Genomic DNA, 10451 nt, shown 5'->3' with positions numbered 1-10451 from the left:
AGGCAAGTTAATCTCAATGGAGTGAATTAACTGCTCCTTCAGTTTTCATGGAAGAGCTGTCTGAGCCCTGCAACCTTGAGAAAGTTGATTCACTTCGCTGAATGTCAATGTCCTCATCTGTAAAATGGGAATAATGCCTGCTTCACCTTCCAAACAAGAGGAAGTGAGAAAGCACAGTGATTCCAGCAGGAAGAAGGGGACAGGGCGTGAGCTCTTTTCTAGAGAGACTGCCTTTTTGCCTTCTAGAAGGGAAATCTACCCGAGGGATATATCTGGACATAGGCTGAAAACTGTCATATAACCATCTCTTGCTGCAAGGGAAGCTGGGAAACAATACGGCAGCCACTTGAAAAAAAAATCAGGTTTCTAAAAGGAAGAAAGAAAGGATGTAGAAGACCTAGGGTAGACCACCAGTCATGCCTCCTGTGACTAGGAATGAGTCTCCTAGACCAACTGCTGCTTTTTAGGTGGGTTTGGTGGGGGACCCAGCAGAAGAACCGAGTGTCTGGGTTTCAGCAAAGGAGCTGATGGAGTAGCAGACCAGATGGGAAATGCAGGCCTATGTGAGGTGGGCAGACCTGACTGAGCCACACCCAAGGAATAGGAACCTGGCCCTGTCTTTCTGGAGGGTCTAGAGGAAGGTCTCTGCCACTTGAATGGTCAACATCACTACTTTGGTATCAACAGTACTAAAGCAGTCAGACAGACCAATGCAGACAACAATGCTGATACCAATCACAAGGGAGAGTCACTCGCTAGATGGCAGAAGTGAGCCCCCCCCAAGAAATGGTGGTGAGCCAGAATAAGGGGCATAATCCAACAATGTGAGATTTCAACATCAAGTTATTAAAATAATACAGGTATTGAATATGTTCCCTGTGTCATGCAGTAGGATCTTGCTGTTTATCTATTTTATATATAGTAGTAGCTAGTGTCTGCAAATCCTAAGCTCCGAATTTATCCCTCCATCCACCTTTCCCTATGTTCAATACCCTGTAATAACCTATAATGAAAAAATATGAAAAGGAATATATATGTGTACAACTGATTCACTATGCTGCACACCAGGAATTAACACAACATTGTAAACTGACTATAAATTAAAAAGAAAGTATTAAAATAAGTCTTAAATTCTCATCTGTGAACCTAAAATGGCTCTTAAAAATAAAGCCTGTCAATTAAAAAAATAAGTTATGAAAAATAACTTATTATCTAATAAGTTAATAGAGTGAGTCTTCCACTAAAAATTGTTTTAAACAGTTCTACACGACCTCCTCCCCAAAGCATGTTAGTTGGCTTCAAAGATTCAGTCAATAAGCTAACTACGTAGGAAATAATTAGATGGAATCCTAAATTCTACACTTTGATCTAAAAACATCTGTGCACAGGTAGGAAATACGGAGGAATTCAGCTACACCCAGGATGTGTGGGAATGATTTGAGAAATTAAGTTGACCCCTACGTTCACAATAAAGTGCTAGTACCACGAAGCTTTGGAAAATGATTCACAATGCGGTCCTGTATTGTCTGTGTTGCTAGAAGTTTGACGTCCCTGGGGGACAGTGGCAGCGCTGCATTGGCTAGATTTGTGGGTCATTCATTCACTCGTTCCTCCATTCACCGAATGCTTCCTAAGGGCCTGCGCTTTGCCAGGCTTTGTAAGGCATTGGGGCTAGGGAGGCCAGCATCCTGGTCTTCCTGGGCGAGATGGACAGTGAGCCAGCACCGGCAGGCCAGCGGGAAAGTGCGCATGCGCCTAGGAGGCTGGGCGGGTCCGGGAGCCCGGGGAGGAAGTGGGGGATTTTCGCGCCTCATTCTGAATCCGGACGAGTCGTTTGCCGAGCGTGCCTGCGAGGCGCCAGTATTCATGGCAACGGGAACAGCAAAGACAGGGACGTAGGAACCTGGGTGGGGAGTTTGAGAAAAAACGACTTTGAGGTTGGAGGTAATTGCCTCTCATTTTACTTTTGAGGCCGAAGAAGTTTCAGTGACCTTCCTGTAACTCAGTTGTTTTAAGTAACATTAACGACTCGACAGCAGTTTTGAGCCCTCAGGTGCTAAGTGTTTTATTGAATAATCTCTGTTAATCACCACAGCCCTGTGAGGTGTGTCTTTAAATGAAGGTAAATTATACAAGGTGAGGCCCCTGAGACTCAGAGAGGTTAGGAAACGTTCAAAGGCGACACAGCTGTGTGAGCACCAGGGCTGGGATATGAATCCAGGACACCTAACTCAATTCCGAGGCACTCTGCCCACCCTCCTCCCAAGGTTGGGAGGGTTCTGGGGAGAGCTGGGCCTTGAGGAATAGCCTGGGGTCGGTGTGTATCAGACCCTGTCCACTGACGGAATCTCCTCGTTGGCTAAATCACCTATCAAGGGTTGACTGGGTGGTGCCAGCCTAGGCCAGGCGCTGGGACTCAGAGATGGGGACCAGCAATGCCTGCTGTGAGCTGGCGAGTCTGGTGGGGTCCCCCGGCGGGGAAATCAGTGTTCACGGCCTGTGTTGAAGGAAGACTCGAGACCCAAGTTTAGAAGAAAGGAACGGAGAGCCTACTTGTGAGAGTGCAGGGAAGACCTGCTCTCCAAATAGGAAACAACAGGGATTTAAGGGAAACCTCAGCACGGCCCTGTCTCCGGCGGCAGGTGGCTGGTATTTCACATAGCACATTCACAAAGGGCATGACTTAGCTTCAGGAATACACTTGTTTTGTTAGGGGGTCCAGGTTTATGGGAAAAGCTCAAGCCTTATTATTTTGAAGACCAGACCCAGTTTCAGGACAACCTCATTATTTCTGGCTTATGTCAAGGTACAAAGCATCTCCCCCTTGCTGTAGGCCGGGATGGGCTCAGAGGTATCAGCAATGGGGCACAGTGGCTGTTCTTGGCTCTGCACCAGTGTGTTGAGAGAGGGAAGCACAGAGAGGAGCAGGGGCCCAGATCTGGCCAGGTTACATCAGGGAAGGCTTCTTAGAGGAGGTGGCGCCCAAACTGAGGTTTGAAGAAGGAAGAGCAGGTATAGCGTCTGTAAGGCAATGTCTGTCTCTCCTTCACCTGTGGTTTCTGGCAGGCAGGCATCCCCTCTTCACAGGCAATGGGGGTCAACACCTGCCAATGGGGTGGGCCTGTTCCTGAGAGGGCTGATGGGGTGTTGGGCCCAGAATTCCAAGCTGTTGGAGTACAGGAGTGTGCAGGCTGCAGAGAGCTGAGGCTGTCAGCAAGGACACTCAGCCTGGACAGCTTCCCACTCATACCCAGTGGCATCTCCTCCCCTGGGGCTGAGTGGTAGGGCTCAGAGAGGGTGGGCATCGTTGGGGCTGTCTGGAGTTCTGATTTCCTGAAGGGTGTCACCTCTGCTGCTAAAAGGGGGATGTGAGGGGGAGGGTATAGCTCAGTGGTAGAGCACATGCTTAGCATGCACAAGGTCCTGGGTTCAATCCCCAGTATCTCCCTTAACATTTTTTTCTTAATTAAAAAATTTGTTTAAAAAAAGAGGGAAGAGGAAATGAACAAGTGTATTTTCTGCTGGAGGGAAGTGTCTCTGGGACAGAGCCACCCTTCTGTGGGGGTTCCCAGCCAGGTCAGGGTGTGCAAGGGCATTGTTTATTTCTTCACTCATTTACATTCTCACTGGGCAGTACTGAAATGAGAATAGAGACCCAGTTATCAACGTGGAAAGACCGACACACACACAAAATAAAAGTATGTGCTGGCATAGTCTAGCGGTTTCTCTGAGTAACCACCAGGTTACGGGTGATTTAAAACCTTGTTTGTTGATCTACATTTAAGAAATAGGACTTTATTTGAAACAGAATTGAATTGTGTTGGAACTGAATTGAATATTACAAACATTTGAAAACATCTCAAAGAATATTTCAAGCATTCAGAAAAGTAGAGAGATCAGGACAAAGAATTTCCATGTCCCCATCACTCAGTTTCAGTGATGATCACTTGCCCGCTGTTCCTGTTTTGTTACCACCCTCAGTTGGCTGAGTCTCTTTGAGCCAACGTCAGTCATTGGGTCACGTCACCAAAAATGCTTCAATCCATTTCTCTTAGCCATTTTGTGCCACCTTGGCCATCTGGTGAACCTCATGGCCTCCTTCTGAGAACCATGTGTTTAAATACCTAAGATAAAAACATAAGACTGTAAAGGGAACTTATATATAATATAAACTGATCCAAGTATTTAACAGTGTGTGATATAGTAATAGACAAGTGTCTTTCTTAATTCGTTAAATAAGATCTAGCAGTAGGCCTGTAACTACTGTTATGTGGAAGGAAGTCAGTGAACACAGCCAGCCCCAGGGAAAGGGGTGGCACAGCTCCGCTAACCCCCTCCCTGATCTGAGAGGCAATGAGGGGCGGTGGACAGCACATGGACTCTTTAAAAAATTTTTATTTTATTTTATTTTTTAACTGAAGTATAGCTAATTTACAATGTTGTGTTAATTTCTGGTGTACAGCATAGTGATTCAGTTATACATATATATATTCCTTTTTGTATTCTTTTTCATTATAGGCCATTACAAGGTATTGAATATAGCTTCTTGTGTGGACTCTTGGTAAGGCAGACCTTTGTGATCTTATCTCCCTGATAACTTCTTGGCTGTGTGTCCTTGGATAAGTCACTTGACCTCTCTGGGCCCGTTTCTCACCTATAAAATGAAATAACACCCCAAAGTATGGACCTAGTCGGGATCTCCCTCCCTCCCTGATCTCCAACCCCACAAATTCCCTGGGAAGTGCTCAGAGCCTGGACACAGACCCAAGGATCAGAGGGAGCTGCTGACTCTGGAGACAAGTCAGGCAGTGAAGGGCTCCTCTGTCTTCTACTTGAGCCTGGAGGGGGCTCAGAGGGGCCTGAGGGTGGAAGAACATCCTCCCAGGCTGGCCAGCATTGCCTGCCCTGCAGTCTGGACCTGGCTGATTGCCTTGCCCCTCCACAGTGGGTGCTGTTTCCCCTCACCCTCCTCCCAGCTGCTTCCCATGGTCAGGGCTGGCCCTATGACCTGCCTGCTCTGTATCCCACTTAGACCTCCAACTCTGATCCCTGCAGGAAGTGAGTGGGGACTTGGCTGAGGGGCTATAAGTGAGAACTGGGAGGACATGACTGTGCTGGGCGTCCCCCACTGAGGTTCTGTGGCTCCAGTCCTTGAATTTTCTCTCTCCCAACAGGCACTGTCTGCGAGATTTCCCGGTGGGGCTCACCTGTGGTGGGGCTCACCTGTGGTGGGGCGTGGGGAGCACTGTTCTGGGAGTCCAGAGCCCTGGGCTCTCGCCCTGCCTGGACACATCAGCCCTCTCTGGAGCCTTTGGGGTCAGAGACCCACCCTGGGTCTCCTGGACAGTCCTGGGCAGTGTCAGACACCAATCAGCAAGGTCAAAATGCTTGCTGCGGAGGGATCGGAGGTCTTAGCTCTGGTTTTTCCATCTGTAAAATGGAATCACCATCCACTGCTTCTTTTGTAGAGGCTAGCGACCCTGCAGGCAAGGGAGCTGGGGGAGTGGGGGTGGGGTGGGATGGTGGTGGTAGGTGGACTGGCACTGCCCTCTGGTGGCTGCAGCGAGAGTTGCCAGCACCTCTGCTGGGACCTAGAAGATGCAGTCACCTGGGAGCCTGCAGGGTCCCCTTCATCTCTGTCTTCTCCGTTTCACTTCCTCCTTCTTCACCTGAAACTTCCCAGGGGCCTCAGGGCTGCATTCTCAAAGGCAGGGATAATTCAATTCAGCAAACATCTATTCATCAAAAATTGAATGGGCCCCTACTGTATGTTCTGTTCTGTGCTTGGTGTTGGAGATGAAGAGATGTCCAAGACAGTGAGACTGTCCAGGAAGCTGGTGGCTGGAGAGAGTGCTGGGGCAGCCACTCGACGGAGCTGCGCCCTTTCTGAAACAGTAGCATCTGTTCGTCCTTCTCTTACTTGGCTCTCTTTCTCTCCCACAATGTATCACCGCAGGATATCCTAGGTGGTGTCACCATGTGACATTATAGGTGGTGTTACCTTGTCTGCTTTCACTAGAGCAGAAGTTCCTGAGAGGAGGAGCTTGTCTTGTTCATCGCTGTATCCTCAGTACCTAGAACAGTACCAGGCCCTTAGAAAGGGTTCAGTAAAGACCTGTCAAATGAATGAATGAAAGTACGACTGGTCCCAAGAATGGGTAGAAGTCCCGTGTGGCTGGAGTGGAAGGGATGTTAGGGGATGGCAAGAGTGCAGGTGGGTGAGATGGGAGCCCCAAATAAGAAGAGCTTGAATGTGCTGCCCAAAAGTTGGTGGCCACCCTGACAGTAAAAGTACGTAAGATTGGAATATTTGGGGCAACAAAGCAGGAGAGATGCTGACAACTGATTTTTGGCCCTTTTTGTAGAGGATAGGGAATTCTCAGGGGGCTAATATGTGTCTGTGCGTTACGATGTTAAAGGTAAGATTTTATATTGGAGAACTTAAAAAATACCTGAGCGAGAGAGAACAGTATTACGATCCCCTACAATGACAGTCACCAACTTGTGGCCAACATTGTTTCATCTCTGCCCCCAACTGCTTCCCCTTCCAGTGTTACTATTTTTTTCATGGAGGTACTGGCGATTGAACCCAGGACCTTGTGCATGCTAAGCATGCACTCTGCCACTGAGCTATACCCTCCTCCCTGTTTCAGTGTTATTTTGAAGCAAATCTCAGACATCATTTTATATACAAAGGTCAGTATCCACCTCTGAAAGATTAGGGTACCACTCTGAGGGGAGATGATAATGGGGGAAGCTATGCATGTGTGAAGGCAAAGGATATATAGGGACCTCCACTTTCTGCTGAGTTTTGCTGTAAACCTTGAAAAAATTATGCTACGTGAAAGAAGCCAGACACAAAGGCCATGTATGATGATTCTATTTATGTGAAGTGTCCAGAATAGGCAATCCATAGAGACAGAGGTAGATTAGTGGTTTCCAGGAGCCTGGGGGAGAGGGGAAGGGAGAATGACTACTAATGGGTATGGGGTTTCATTCTGGGGTGATGAAAATGTTCTGAAATTAGATAGGCATGATGGTTGCACAGCTCTGTGAATATACTAAAACCACTGACTGGACACTTTTAAACGGTGAATTTTATAGTATGTGAATTTTATCTCAATAAAACTGTTAATTTTTTAGAAGAGTGATAGGGTTATCACAGACTATTTTGTCCCCTCCCTCCCTCTACGATTCGTATGTCAAAACATACCCCCAGTGTGATAGGATTAGGAGGAGGAGCTTGTGGGAGGTGGTAATGTCAGGAGGTTGGAACTCTCATGAATGAGAATTGCGGCCTTATAAGAGACCCCAGAGACCTCCCTCACTCCTTCCATCACGTGAGGACTCGGTGAGAAGATAAGAGGGCTCTCTGTGAACCAGGAATAGGAACTCTCAGCAGACACCTTAATCTTGGACTTCCAACCTACGGAACTCCGAGAAATAAATTTCTGTTGTTCCTAAGCCACCCAGTCTATGGTATTTTGTTACAGCAATCGGAACGGGGCTAAGACACCCCCTACTGTCTGCCTAGTCCCAGCCGAACAGCCAGAGCCTTCCTGTTAAAACTTAAGTCAGAGCTCATCATTCCTCTGATGTAAGCCCTCCCCTGATTCAAATAAGGTCCGGCCCATCGGGCTCTGCTGTTACTTTTCTGCCTCCATCACCTACAACCCCCTTCGCTCATGCCATTGTAGCCGCTGTGACCTCTTCCTTTAGTCTTTGCATTTGCTGTTGCTGCTTTTCAGTCAGTGAATATTCTCCCTGGCTCCCTCCATCCCTCTGCTCTGGACTTAAGTGACTCTTCAGTGAGATATTTCCTGATCACCCTAATATTTAAACTTGCAACCGACAGCCCACCCCCCAGGCCCTTCTGCTTGCTTTTTCTCCCCAGCCTTTGTCACATCGAATATACTATGTGATGGACTTCTTTGTTTATTTTTGGTAGCTCCCCATTGCCTGTGGGCCCTGCATGGGCAAAGATCTTTGTCTGCTTTGTTTCACTGATATGTCCCCAACACCTGTCACAATGCCTGGCACAAGCTACTTAATAAATGTCTGTTGAGCGAATAAGGAGTAGAAGTTAATTTAGGGGGATGAGAAGAGCTGAGATGAAAGAAGAGATGAAGCCAACAAATATTAAGGTTCCTAAGATTATAACCATCAAAGATGCAGCAGGTGAAAAGCAGAGGAGGCGGCTGTGGATCTTAGATGTTCCATCTTCTTATCCAAAGCCTCTGGCCTGAGTGACCTTTAAAAACTTGGCAGAAGTGCCCTGGAATCTGGTTGAGAAGAGAGGAGAGGAAGAGGGAGCAGGGGCTAGGGGGGCGAGGGTTGGGAGGGGCCTGAGTTCCTCAGGGGAACCACTTTTTACTTCCCAATAAGGGGAGTGCATTTTTTTTTTTTTTAAACGGAGGTACTGGGGATTGAACTCAGGACCTCCTGCATGCTAAGCATGCGCTCTACCATTAAGTTATACCCACTCACCACCCCCGGTGCATTTTGAGTCACTGTTTCAGAAACAACATAATGAGGGGCCAGGGCTGCTTCTTTGATGAACTGGCAGATGAATCCCTGTGGGGCTGCTGGATTTGGGGAAGGGGAGGTGAATCGGCACTAGGGTTGACTTACCAATCAGGAGTGAGAAACACAGGCACCTGAGGAGAGAGGCTGTCATCTGAGGGGGGAGGGCATGAGTGGGCTGTGTGAGGTGGGGGTGTAGGCTGAGATGCAAAATCCTGTGCAACGAATGATTTCTCCTCCCCTACCTACCCAGACCACCCTGTCACATAGGTACTTTCCATTCTTTCGCCATCAGAGCTCCTTGTTTGTTTCTTTCAGAGGGCTCCCCACACTCTGTCATTACCTTACTTGTTTTCTTGTTTATCTGCCTTCCCCTTCTAGACTCTAAACTCCAGGAGAGAAGTGATCTAGTTTCTCTTGATCCCTGCCCTAGCCTGAGAGCCTAGCACTGTACCTAGTATAATAGTAGGGGCTCAAGAAATGTTTGTCACATGAATGAATGGACCCAGACAGAAGGAAATACTCTAGTCACAATGCTTTTCCACTGGAGAGCTGGTGGTGGTGGACGGGTGCTCTGAGCCCTCTTCCTGGGTTGTATCTCTTGTTCCAGACTGTGTCATGGACACTTGGTGTCCAAAGCACGTTGTGAGCACTAACAGCCTCTGTTCCAGGTGCAGAACTTGGGCATAGCCTCTGTCCTGGGCTCTGGCTTGGTGCGGTGGCTTAGGGAAGGGGTTCCTGAATTCCTCAGCTAGTATAGGAATATGAGTGACAGGATGGGCTAGAGATGGATTCTTGTGGATGGGGTTGAATGGGGGATAGAATTACAATAATCTAGAAGAGAGAATGAGGCCTCAACAACAGAGGGGATGAAGAGGAGATGGCACATTTGAGAAACATTTAGCAGGCAAATTAAGTAGGATTTGTTAATTGACGATATTGAAAAGAAGGAAACGGGGCACCAAGAATGATCCTAAGGCTTTAAAAGAATCAGTGCCGCAACCATCTCTTTTTTGGCCTGTAGGGTCCTCTGGTCCAAAGGCACAGAAATATCCACTGGACTCTTTTGCTGCCCCACAGTTCATTCATTCAGCTCTCGTATGTGTCCCGTCCCTTGCTGCGCCCTGAAGGAAACGCTTCTTGCGCTGAAGTGGCGCAGGTCTGGTCCTGGAGAGAGTCACAGTCTGACCACTGCAGCCATCGCATAAAGGATGCCCTGGGGCCTGTGAGGACGGGGTCGGAGGAGTCCTAACGCGGAGACACTTAAGCGGGGTCTCCCGGTAGAACAGGTGTTTGCCAGCGTGGAAGGAGGTAGGCAAAGTGAGCGAGGGCAGAGGTAAAGCACGAGGAAAGGCAATTACGACCAACTAAGAAATAAGAAAGGGGGCTGTTGAGAGGCTCGAGAACTGGGGGTGTGAGCGCGAGGATCAGTGTGTGACGCGCCAGACTGGGCAGTGTGGGGAGACCGTGCGGGAGTTTGGATTTACCTCCCGGTTAACGGGGAAAGACACAATACGGCCCCAACTCACAAGCCAGATCCAGGAAAGGCAGCCAGAAAGCTCCGGGCTAGAGCGGAGCAAGGGGGTGGCCCCCAGTTAGGGACCTCGGAGTTTCTGCGCCCGAATCCCCGAGAAGCGGCGACTTTGGGCAAAACCATTCTCCGGAGGTGGAGAGGGGGAGAGAAGCGCAGCACTAGGAGTCCAAACCCGCGGAACCAGCTGGAACGTCTACTCGCTTCTTCTCCTTGCTCTTTGCTTCCTTTTGCGCTCCGTTCCGACCCCATTAGCTAGCCCCCTGCGCGACCCCGTCTCCCGGGCACCACCAGTTGCTCCACGGCCGCCCCCTCCCGCTCGTGGTACGGCCCGGCGGGCGCGCATCCAGGCACAGGTTATAAAGGCCGGGCTGCGGCAGGCGACTGCGGACTCAAA

The sequence above is a fragment of the Camelus dromedarius genome, chromosome 16 (assembly GCF_036321535.1).
Source record: "Camelus dromedarius isolate mCamDro1 chromosome 16, mCamDro1.pat, whole genome shotgun sequence".
Taxonomy (NCBI): Eukaryota; Metazoa; Chordata; class Mammalia; order Artiodactyla; family Camelidae; genus Camelus; species Camelus dromedarius.
This window is presented reverse-complemented; position numbering follows the sequence as displayed.